At 26.2% G+C, this 12,330-nt stretch overlaps 1 protein-coding gene across 1 annotated transcript in view; it reads right to left on the bottom strand.

Annotated features, from left to right (window-relative positions):
- Positions 1-5,146: 5,146 nt before the first annotated feature.
- LOC109606710 (calcitonin receptor-like) overlaps positions 5,147-12,330 on the bottom strand; it is a 69,298-nt gene continuing 62,114 nt past the window's right edge. Inside the window, exon 10 of the mRNA XM_049966429.1 lies at positions 5,147-5,361. The gene's annotated coding sequence lies outside the window, so the exon portion shown is untranslated. The remainder of the gene's footprint in view (positions 5,362-12,330) is intronic.

Consider the following 12,330-nt stretch of genomic DNA (forward strand, 5'->3'; position numbering starts at 1 on the left):
CTGATGTTACCCATTTGCTTGTTCCCTACTTTCAAATCGTATCTTGTGGCCAAAGTCGGTTTGTGTATGTAATAAACGGTTGTATTAACATTATTTGATCTTTATTTTTCTTTTTCGTCCTTCTCTAAACAAAAGTAAGAGTTTCAAAGATGTACCTGGTCCGGAATAAATAACACGGTCGTTATAAACAAGGGGTGGGCAAAGGAAATATTTTATTAATCGAACCTGTTTAATCATCATTAATTGATATACAAGTTATGGGGTTAGTTAATCCAGGAAATTTTACAAAAAGTCTCATCTGTAATCGGGAACAAAGCTTTAAAAACAATAGCACAAAATTAGCTTATTGTGCCAGTGATTTATGTTGGCAATTAGTCATTAGAATAAGATTTTAAAGAGAAATATTTTATGATACACACCTTCAATGTTAAAACCAAAGCGAAATAATTTACATTTGACGATTATGTTAAATTTAAATTTGCTTTTTCTGGAAAATTAATCGAGCTTGTTTACTTTTAAATAGTGTTTAGTTTAAGTAAATAACTGGCATATTTAAAAGGTGACTGGATGCTGAAATACATTAACTGTTTATTTAAATTGCACTCATATATCTTTCACTAGTTTGTTGGACACTTGTGACTAATTAGATTCAAGTTAATTTTAGTTATTGAGTGACAATAATTATTGTAATTCATCAAATTTAGTTTTAATTACAATTAATAAATATCTAATTTTTTACTTACCTTTCACAAAATATTTGAAAATAAATTAAAGACAACGTATACATTAATCTTTATTCTTATATATAATATATTTTAACTTATTTATAGTACACATAAGTGGTGATATTTAAGTTCATCATATGATGCGGAATATTTTAAGTGGATCATATGCCCTCTTCATTCTAATTTAAAACAGTAAATGTTAGTTATTAAATTCTAATCATGATAACGAACTTTCCAAAATTACATCTAATAATTGATATGAGTCGATGTATGAATAGAGGTAAAGAGTGAGTAGATTAAAGATGATGAAAATACATATTTATTATACATATCTACAATATTTCTAACAAGAAAGAAAAAATATTTAAAATTAATCTTAACTTCCTTATTACTCCTGAAATATTTTTTTATTATAGTTAATTATGTATAATTATTTGAAATAATTATAAAAGTTTTGAACATATAAAAAATTGATAATTACGTGGATAATAATATATTTTTGTCGAATTTTTATAATGTTAATTCTTTACTAATGATACTGATTATAATTTGTAATAAAAAATATAAAAATTATTTATTTTTCCTTATTTAATTATACGAGAAGTGAAATTGGCCCAACTATTCAAAACATGAAATTTGTGATTCATGATAAGCAAACATTTTTTTAAAATGCGATTGTTTTTCTATCTATATGTTATTAGTTAAACATTTTCATGAATATCATGAAGATAAATCTTCAATCACTTTCTGCAAAAATTATCCAAGATTTGCGGGGTCGTCTTCAAGAAATTTGGAAATTTTACTCCGGATGATAGTTAAACATATGTTGAAACTATGTTGAGACGTATCCAAACAGTAATAAGTTGAAAAAGCAATGTAACAATGTGGTAACTTATAATTTAATATTCACTCATTTTCTGTTTATAAACAATGTTAGGGACTTGTTAACATTTTTTCCTTTGTTACTTAATAATACAATTAATTTAATAAGCCAATAAGGGATTCTAATGTAATCGAAAACTGATTTTAATAAATTTTCATATTACATGCTAAATTTCTACAAAAAACTCATTTTTGTTAGTTATATATGTTGATTTTTTAGAATGCTAGTTTTTCATGAATGTCACTGTTTATAATTTATAATAAACCAATAATTATTTATTTTTAATTTTTTTACATATATTTAATTACAATATGCATAAAGGTTTTAAATATATTAAATATTGAAATTATAATCTTTAATATACAAAGTTTAAGAGTTATGAGAATTATTTTTGTCTTATTTCTTTAGAATATGCGTAAAAGCTTTGAAGATATTAAACATTGAAATTATTTGAATAGTAATATAAGATTGTTTTTGTTGTTAGAATACTATTTAATTAATGTCCCTGATTATAAATTGTAATAAATATAATATAATTTAATAACTTAAAAATTATATAAATTAGTTTTACGTTTAACACTGATAATTAACTAAATTACTCTAAATCTTTCACTAAGTTGTAGGACACTTGCGACTAATTAGGTACAAGGTAATTTGAATTACTTAGTTATTGAAAGATACAATATTATTATTAAAATTGATCCAAATTTGTTTTAAATGATATATAAATAAGTAAATAAATATGTGTTTTTTTACTCACCTTACTCAAAGTATTTGAAAATTAATAAAAGACAACTATATCCTTTATGTAATATGTAATAACATATTTACAGTATACATAAGTGATATTTAAACTTAACCAACTTATGATGTATAATATTTTAAGCATATTGTATATTCCCTTTATTCTGTTTTAAAACAGTAATTTTGTTAAATACAGCATTTTTTAAAAATAAATCTATTAAATTTGAAATATATAAATAAGCCGATTTATAGAGTCACAGGGTAAAGGTATAAATAGTGGGGTCTTAGTTGTTGATGAAAATAGTAATATATTTATGAAATGAATTAAATTCCAATTGAGTTTCACTTAAACTTATTGATTACAGTGAGTAAGTAGATCGAGAAGCGAGTGTCTCATAGAAATGAGATAAGTTGTCAAAATCACATTTTCAAGTCTAACTATATTTCGAAAAAAGAACTTTTTGGGTAAATCTAACAATACCGATTTATTTGTAATTGTATTAAAAATAACATCATAAACTAAATTATTACTAAGCGAAATAATGGATTATAAATCAAGTGTTCGTAATTATTTTTTAATATCACAATCTGATCGAGAATTCTCTTAGAAATCCATAAATGTAAAAATATATGGGGTATTTCATTTAAAAATTCGAAAACGCCATTTCCGGCGAAACCTGAAGAGACTGAAAAGTGTCCTCTCTCTACACCAGGGTTGGCCAACCTGCGACTCCTTGAAGGATTATTTGTGGCTCTCGATAAATATACACGAGTTCCCTTTTCATTCAAGAATTATCAAGAGAAGTGAAATAAATGCGTTTAATTTTTAATATTTAAAATCAATATACATAATTTGTACTTTAATTTATATGTTTTTAATAAATATAATTTCTGTAAAAAAATGTTTAATACCTGTTAAATAAGTATTTAATTGCGGCTCCCGCAACATTTGAAATTTTGCCTATACTAAACAGTCAAGTAATTCCGAGTCGCATAAAACGCGATGATCCCGATGGTTATGCCAACTCAAGCCAAGACTTCTACTCAGCTTCTCTGATGGAGGTTAACTGTCCGCCCTCCTCAGGAGGGCCTCCTGTTCCGTCACCCTCGGTTCGAGTACCATCCCTGCTTAGCACTTCCGCTGATTCCACCCAAGTACTATATGTATGCAACCAGTAGTACTATTTGCGTTTCAATGAACCCTCCGACATATATAAAAGCACATAACATAACATATATAAATGTTAAACATTCGTAATTATCATAATAATATTTTAATATAATATGGTTTTTGTTGATATTTTAAAATAATGTATTTTTTTCAAAACCTCACTGATTATAATTTGTAATAAACAAATTTTAAAAGCTATTTAAATTAGTTTTTACATCATTCGTTGTTTATTTAAGTATAAAAACTTTAAATATATTTATTTATTTAATTGTCTGGATATCTTATCTTTTGTTGAGAGACATAATGTAATTATTATAATTCATGCAATTTTGTCATAAATTACAATTAAATAAATAAACATCTGATTTTTTACTTACCTTTCACAAAATGTTTGGAAATAAATAAAAGACAACGTATACATTAATCTTTATTCACAACATAATTATATTATAACTTATTTATAGTACACATAAGTGGTGATATTTAAATTTAATCATCATATGATGCGGAATACTTTAAGCGTATCATATGCTCCCTTTATTCTAATCTAAAATAGTAATTTTGTTTAAAGTACAACATTTTAGTTATTAAAGTTCTAATGCATGATAATGAACTTTACAAAAATACATCTAATAAATTGATATCAGTCGATTTGTAGAATTAGAGTAAAGGTAAAGAATGAAGAGAATAAAGGTGGTGAAAATACATATTTATAATACACATCCGCAATATTTTCTAAAATTGGGTTGAGTATATACTTATAAAAATCAAGTTATTTATAACAGGAAAACAGTTATGTTTATTTGGATAAATATATTTTTTTCTTAAATTAATTTTTGTATATTAAGAAATATATATTTTCACTTTTAGACTTAAGGTTAAAAAGTCAGTTGAAATAATTTGGATATTCAAATATTCATAACAATTTTATATATTCGAATAATTGAATAATCAAATATGTATTTGAATATTAAAATATTTTGATTTTTGATATTCTAATTGAAGGAATTGAGTATTCATCCATTTAAATGAATATTAGAATGAAACATTGAATAGTTCAACACCCCAATTTTAAATATTCCTTGTCTTAATAATTATTAAATATACATCAATGCTAATTAATGTATATTCCAATATGTAGTGACACTATGGAAGTCCAAAAGCTAAAGGACTTCGAACATATACATATATGAATGAATGTATATGTATATATACAATAAGTTTTTCTTGATTATAAATCAATTAAAAAAAATTCTATTTATATACACAAATAGATATTCCAACAAAATGTAAAAATGTACAATAATTCAAATTTTAGAATTTGCTTAACAATAGGGAGTTGCAACCCTACAAATTTTTAAACAAGAGACCATATGTATAATTATATACAGTTACACTGATTAGTGTATCTATAAATACATATAAGTTGAAATTATTTTAAGCAAATCATGAGTTATATAACTAGTTTCATTTTTATAAACAGGATGTATCTACTTGCTACTATATCATAATTATTTAAGTCACTTTAATTCAAATTAAAACATTCACATCTATTCTAGTTTTGCGTAGACAATAACATTTATACTGCAGTAAAGTTTGTATAAAACACTAATTAGACATTACTAAGGTCAGGATTCAGTCGGTTAAAGTTACTAAATTTTTTTCTTAAATTATTACCATCCATTTAATTATTTACATCAAATTATATATCTATATTTAACTATTTTAAAATAAATACTTATCTTTAATTTATATATCAAAATGATGAAACACATTTATTTATGTACAAAGTAACATTACACCTATTCCATTCAAATTACACCAAAGATTTGTTAGTTCTGTAAAAGACAACATTAATAATATAATAAAACGTTATGGAAATCACAAAAATCATTTCCTTTGGTTTATGAAAATTTATGTTACACGATGTGCTGTATACGAACTTTTTAATTTGTCTGCACTTGAATTTGCTAGGATAAAGCAGAGGATCCTTTATTGTGATTTATGGTTTTATTATGTTCATCCTTGAAATAACGCCCCGTTGGCTAATATAAACCGAATAGCATTGGTTAAAACAAATTTTATACAACCCGCTATTCTAACATGTTGTGCTTTAAGTTGTCACATGCAAAATTAAGTTTGTTAATTACAATAATATGTCAACGGCATAATTTCGGATGTACAACAAACGCTTTTCGGGTTTCTCAACTTACTAATGCATAACGTTAGTTTCTTGCAATGTTGACGCGTTTCTTTGGACATTCATAGCTGCGTTAACCGCTTTATGTTTTTCCAGTTATACGACATATGATGTTAATAATTCATGCGGTTCTTTCACTACAACGGATGATGAATTTTATTTCTCCAAAGTACACTTTATACTTATGATAAATCGCTTTGGAGGGCTACAGTTTTCCACCAGCAATTTATTGTCTAGACATGATGTGTTATGAATCATCTATTGTGATCGTATTTAACAAAGTTTCGGTCTGTGTTTTAATTTCGGTGTGTTAAAATTGTATTATTTATTATGTTTTCTGTTAGTTTCTTATCATAGTTTAGTAAAGTTGTAGAAAAAGTCTTGGTCAGCCGAATATTAGCTCTAGTTGATCCAGACAAATATTTTATTCGGTGGTTTTAGTTATTTATTTTGGGTTTCGATCTGATCTCTCATTGGAATTTTACGGTTATGGAACAAATCAGTCCTGCCTTAAACAAAATAAAAATTACAGGGCTAGTATTCCTTGATGTGGTACGTGCTTTTGATCGTGTCTGGCATGGAGTCTTAATTTATAAAATGAAAAATACTGGCTTTAATGCTAGAACTCATCGCCTTGTACGATATTACTTAGTGAACAATTAGAAGGCTTAATACAGATGTGCATAGCACAAGGAGCTGTTCTCTCATCCTTTCTTTATAATACACACATGAATGAGGTTTGCAGATGTCACTGCAGTAACTCTTACCAAAAGGTGTGTCTCCAGACTTCAAAATTGGTTGGACAAAATACACAACTGATGTATACAAGATTATAGATACAAATTCAAGTACCTTGGGGTAACAATGGATAGAGGATTAACATGGCTGCAACATAAAATATGTGATGGAAGAGTGAAAACAAAAAGAACAATAAGAAAATTGTACCTCCTTTTACGTACGAATAATCCAGTGGATTTAAAATACATACTCACACTTATAAAAGTAATAAGATTGCAATTATCTTATGGTTAATTGCGTGAGACTTGTAATAACTAGAGAATGTATACATAATGATAGATGTGCATGACCCTTGGTTTGCCAGGGGTACACTGATTTATCGAGACCTCAATTGGGAACCTTTTCGTGATTTCCTTAAAAGAAGTGCTGTGAAGAGGCAGTGTCTGACAGAAGTTTATTACAATCTATCTATTTATAATTCCATTAATTATGATCTGACTGAAGAAAAACTATTTTTTCCGTTCGATGAATGAATGAAGAATTGATAGGATTGTTTGTTCATCCGTTTGTTTCCCAACGTTGATTAACTAAGACTTCCTTGAATCTGTTGTAAAGATTATGTCTTATGTTTTTTAGAGACTTTAGGTCTGAAAAGACCCTGAGCTAGTCTAGCTACACGGTGTCAGTCGTTCATAATGCATTCCTCAACGTAGTTTTCTGGCGGTTTAGAAATAAGTAATAAGGTCCCCAGGTAATAAGTTACAAAAATGGTATTTAAGATGGGAACACTAACTCAAAATTACACTAATAAAGACTTTCAAATATACAGTCACAAGAAAAGTGTAAATAATATTTTATGAAAATCTAGATAAATTTGTTAAGTTTAGCTTTCGTTGCAAATATTATAATTTTTAATCTTTTAAACATTTTTTGTACTGTCCTGTGAAATAGTTATGTATAAAAATACTGGCTTAACAGCTCGAAGAAAACATTTTCTTACAGCAACTGATTTGGTAACCATGAACGTAATGTAGTCGTTAGTCGGGATACTGTAAGAAACAGATTGCTTGAAGCCATTACATTCTAGAATATAAATTGAAATGATGGTTTAAGATTTTCAAAACTGGGTTGACGAATCCTGGTTCGGTTTTTAAATACAGAGGTGGTATCATTATTGGCGGAAGAGCTGTTCCTGTTTTTCCAAATGACTTTTTAATAAAATATTTAATATTTAAACAATATTCTGCAACCAACTGTTCTTCCATGTTCTACAGACATAAATCCGATAGAGCATGTGAGAGAAATGCTTCAAAGAAGAGCAAAATTCACAACGCTTTTAAATTTTCAGAGCTCTTGCATTCAAAATGGAGTCAAATACATCAAAATAATATTGAACTAATTTTGTCTTATGTCTAACACATGTAAAACAAAAGGACATACTTTTTATTAAAATTATTTTTGGTTAATTTAAACTACATGTCAAGTTATGTTAGTTAAACTAATGATATGTGTTGGCTGTGAGATGAGCAACCTCTAAAAATTCGTCTTGAATGCCTTCTATCATATGATGCAAAAGTTAGCTTAAATATAGAAAACATCAGCTACACACGTTTAGTTACGCAAAAGGAAATGTTATGGAAAACCTAATTTCCCGTGGAAATACTTCACTCACTAACTCCGTTTCAGATTTTTCTTTGGTAGTCTATTCTCACATCACATTGTAACAATGTCGGTACAGAAATAATGAAGTAAAATTGAAGGATGCGGGAAACCACTATCAATACAAGATATTTTATTATTCAAAAATTGGAACTGGAGCTGCTATTGATCATGTTAATAAAACTTATTCTTACAACCCAAAAATAAAAAAATATAGCGGATAATAAACCTATTACATGAAAAAAACAAGGCAGTAAAATTTTTATGGACATGTTTCTCCCCTTTGTATAAATGGTAATGAAAACGTTGAGAATAACTAACTTATCAACAATTAACATACAAATTATACTGAGCTCAGACTTAAAGCTACGTCAAAAACCATTCAAATGAAAAACGACATGCACTCGAGAACAAGATAATTATGGTTGTCTCAGAGACATTATTAAGAAAATTCCCCAAAAATATGAATATCAAATATCAACTCTAGCTTTTCTTATACATTTGGACGGAGACTATTAAGATATGCCAATATTAACTATAGGTATTATGAATTTATTTTATAGTGGCTTGAGCAACCTGGCATATCAAAAAGAAGGAATTTTAATCATGAAAGGTCTGTTTAACACAAATATTAATGAAAGAAAAAAATACACAATGATATTATGTTGGACAAACTTTTATAAATGCCCTTTAAAAAATACAATATTTAATATATGGCAAGCATCGTTTTGTGAGGGGTAAATCCAAATGACTTTGAGTGAGTTGACGACCATTAGATGACAAACTTTATGGATTTTTATAAAATTTTGAATTAACTTGCTACACTTGTATGATTTTTGACCTCAATTAACAAATGTCAAATGTTATATTCTATAATAATTGATTTTTTAGCATGATTACCATTAAAACTAATTATTTAAATAGGTTATTTTATATTTAATTTCAAATCTTTTTTAGCTAGGCCTTATCTCCCACAGGTTAGTTTTAATTGCAAAAGTGTATTCAATGCGTGTCTATCAAAAATAAACACAGGATAATTACGAACAAACTTGAACATTGAATCAAATTAGTAGTTTGAAATTGCATTTAATTATTAATAAATTATATTACGACCTGCTTACCATGTACTATGTACATAGTTTCCCATACATCACAATTTTACTCCATTTGAATTTCCTGCTAAGAATATGGAAAGGCATCGATCATATAAAAATTAATAAGTTCTAGGCTCGTAACACGAAGTGATGAATTACCTAAAAAATATTCTGAAAACGTTTACTTTTCAGATGCTTTTATTAAGATTTTATAAACGATTGTACATATTTTCAAAAATAACACTTTATTACCTTTTGCAATTTAATTTTGAAATTGTCGAACATCAATTACGGTCATAAATTTAAAATACTAGCTTGCGTACTTTTAAAAACTAATAATAATTCAAATTTATCTCTTACCATTTCGAGAATGTTTTATTGCGGAAATTACACACTACATGTACTTACAGGATGCAACAGCATGCAGGAAATATTTTAAGTTATTATAATGGACTCGCTGATATCGTTTATATTGATTAAATAATATTCTAGAAAATTATAAACACGCTACTTTTTGCAACCAAGGAAAAGAATCATGAAAAATTCTCATAATTCTTAATAATAATGAAAAGATTACATACATTACGACGGAGTTACACATACTAACTTTTTTTATCTTTAAGGCATTTTGTTCTCCCATTTTAATAACGAATATAATAATTTGAATAAAACTTTTTGTTTATTTTATTTTATTTTTAAATTGTTGTTTTATTTAATTTATAAACATCTGAAAAGAAATAATTTTTTTCATATTTGAAATACCCTTTAAATACTCTTGACGATTTGAACATTTTAGTCACGAGCTAATGGCAATATGAACTTCAAGCTTTTTAACTAAATCCTCACTCGCTACCATCGGTATTCTCCTCCACTTAAACCTCGTGTAAAGTGCTGTTTATAAAACTTATAGCATAATATGTACTCAGTGACGTAGAACATAGAAAACAAATCCAGTGGTCAAATTCCATTGGTATTTTGGTTACAGTTTATAGTAAAATAAAGTAGTAATTTTTTAAAAATTTTATATTGAATATTGATTAGTATCATTTAAAACTGAAAATGACACATAATCTAGTCTCGGTATAATCTAATGAGGTGGTAAACTTCGTATTAAGCCATCTCTATTTGACGTTGAATTCTATTGTGTAAGGAGGGCAGAATATAATAACTCCAACTGATTGATAGAGTTTCATAACTTCATGCAGAACAAAACAAACTTGGGACTCACCACTGAAGGCGACCTCATTCCACTCCACATCCCAAAAATGACATTCTCTACACCACACTATTCTTTGATGGTAATGTTGTAAACTTTTAAGATTCTAGTTTTAATAATATTTTCTCTTGTTCAGCCCATACTTTTCGACAATTCAAGGTAGTACTTCGGCGCTGGTTCTTGCAATTGCTAATTTCCACAAAAGAAAGTTATACATGTTTTAAGCCTCCATCAAACTAAAATGATCAAAATTTGCACGCCTAACGGCATATGAAATGAATGAAAGAAAACTTTAAACCCAACAAGAGTGAATGAATACTGAACTATTCCTGATCTATATAAAGGGAAAGTTCTTCAACATGGGCGAGTGTTAAAATTGCAGTACTGGAATTTGGGCGATCTATTTTCTATATCATTGAGAATATTATTTTCTCATTTAATTTTAAATTCCGACAATTTCTTATTTGATGGATCTCAATCTAAAATTCTATTACACACAACAGTTGTTTGCCAGTTTATGAAGATTTTTAAATAAAAATTTTTAGTATTTTTTTTTTCGACATAAAATATATTAAATTATCTAAAAAATTCGAAACTTTTTTCGATTTTAACGATAGAATAACATAGATTTCTATAAAATTTACAGTGGAGAGTTAATAATTATTTTCAGTAGATCTTAAAATTATTTTCTGCTTTTTATTTAATCAAAATTAAATTATCAATAATCAATAGCGATGGTAATAGTTGTATAACAATTTTATTTAATTGTAAAAATATTTTTAATTTTTAAAATCTATTATCCTTTTTTTAATTTGTTCTCGGAGCTTTTGTAATAATTAAATTTGTCAATAATATACTGGAGTTGATATTTTACAGTATATTTTCTATATATTATATTTTATGTTAGAAAGTTTTTAACAATTTTCAACAACACTTCTACCACAATTTTTATTTTCTAAAATCCATTTTTTGTTTTTCAATTTGCTCCCTTTGTTTTTCTTATTTAGACAAAGTTAAATTATTTAATACTAATAATTTTATAATAATTTTATTTAATTTTTTTCTTTAATTAATTGATTGTTTAAAAAATAAAATTTAGCTTTCAAATTTGAATTTATTTTGGAAAATTTTTAACTATTTTCAGTCAATTCTAAATTTGTGCTTCTTATGTAATCAAAATTAAATTATCCAAACTTTATGATTGTAATAGTAGTAGATAAATGGGTTTATTAAATTATAAAAAAATATTTTTAACTTCCTATTCTTTGTGTTGCAATTCCTGAAGATTTTATGTTAAATAAATTTGTTAATTATTTGCTAATGATGATATTTTGGAGTGAAATATATTTTCTATAATTAATAGTTTAGTTTTTAAATCTTTAATTAAATTTTCAGTAAATCTTACATTTATTTTTCTTATTTAGACAAAGTTAAATTAACTAATAATCCATCATTAGTTTTGATTATTGGATTTATTTAATTATAAAAATCTTATTAGTCCATTATTTGTTTTTCAGTTTGCTCTCTGGATGTTTTATAATCAATAATTTTATTAACAATTTGTTGTCATTTTACAATGAAATATATTTTTAATAATTTGGTTTTAAATTTTCTTAGATATATTTTGGAAAGTTATTAACTATTATCTGTGAATTCTAATTTTATTTTCTATGTAATTAAAATCAAATTATTCAATATTTATAGTGAGGATAGTAATTGGGCAATGATTTTCTTTAACTGAAAAAAAATATTTTTAATTACTAAAACTCATTTTTTTGCAGTTTACTCGCTGATCTTTTGTTATCAATAAATTTGTTAATAATATACTAGTGCTGATATTTTAGAGGGAAATATATTCTCTATAATTAATAGTTTGTTTAAACTATAAAATTTAGTTTTT

The sequence above is a fragment of the Aethina tumida genome, chromosome 4 (assembly GCF_024364675.1).
Source record: "Aethina tumida isolate Nest 87 chromosome 4, icAetTumi1.1, whole genome shotgun sequence".
In the NCBI taxonomy this organism is placed as follows: domain Eukaryota; kingdom Metazoa; phylum Arthropoda; class Insecta; order Coleoptera; family Nitidulidae; genus Aethina; species Aethina tumida.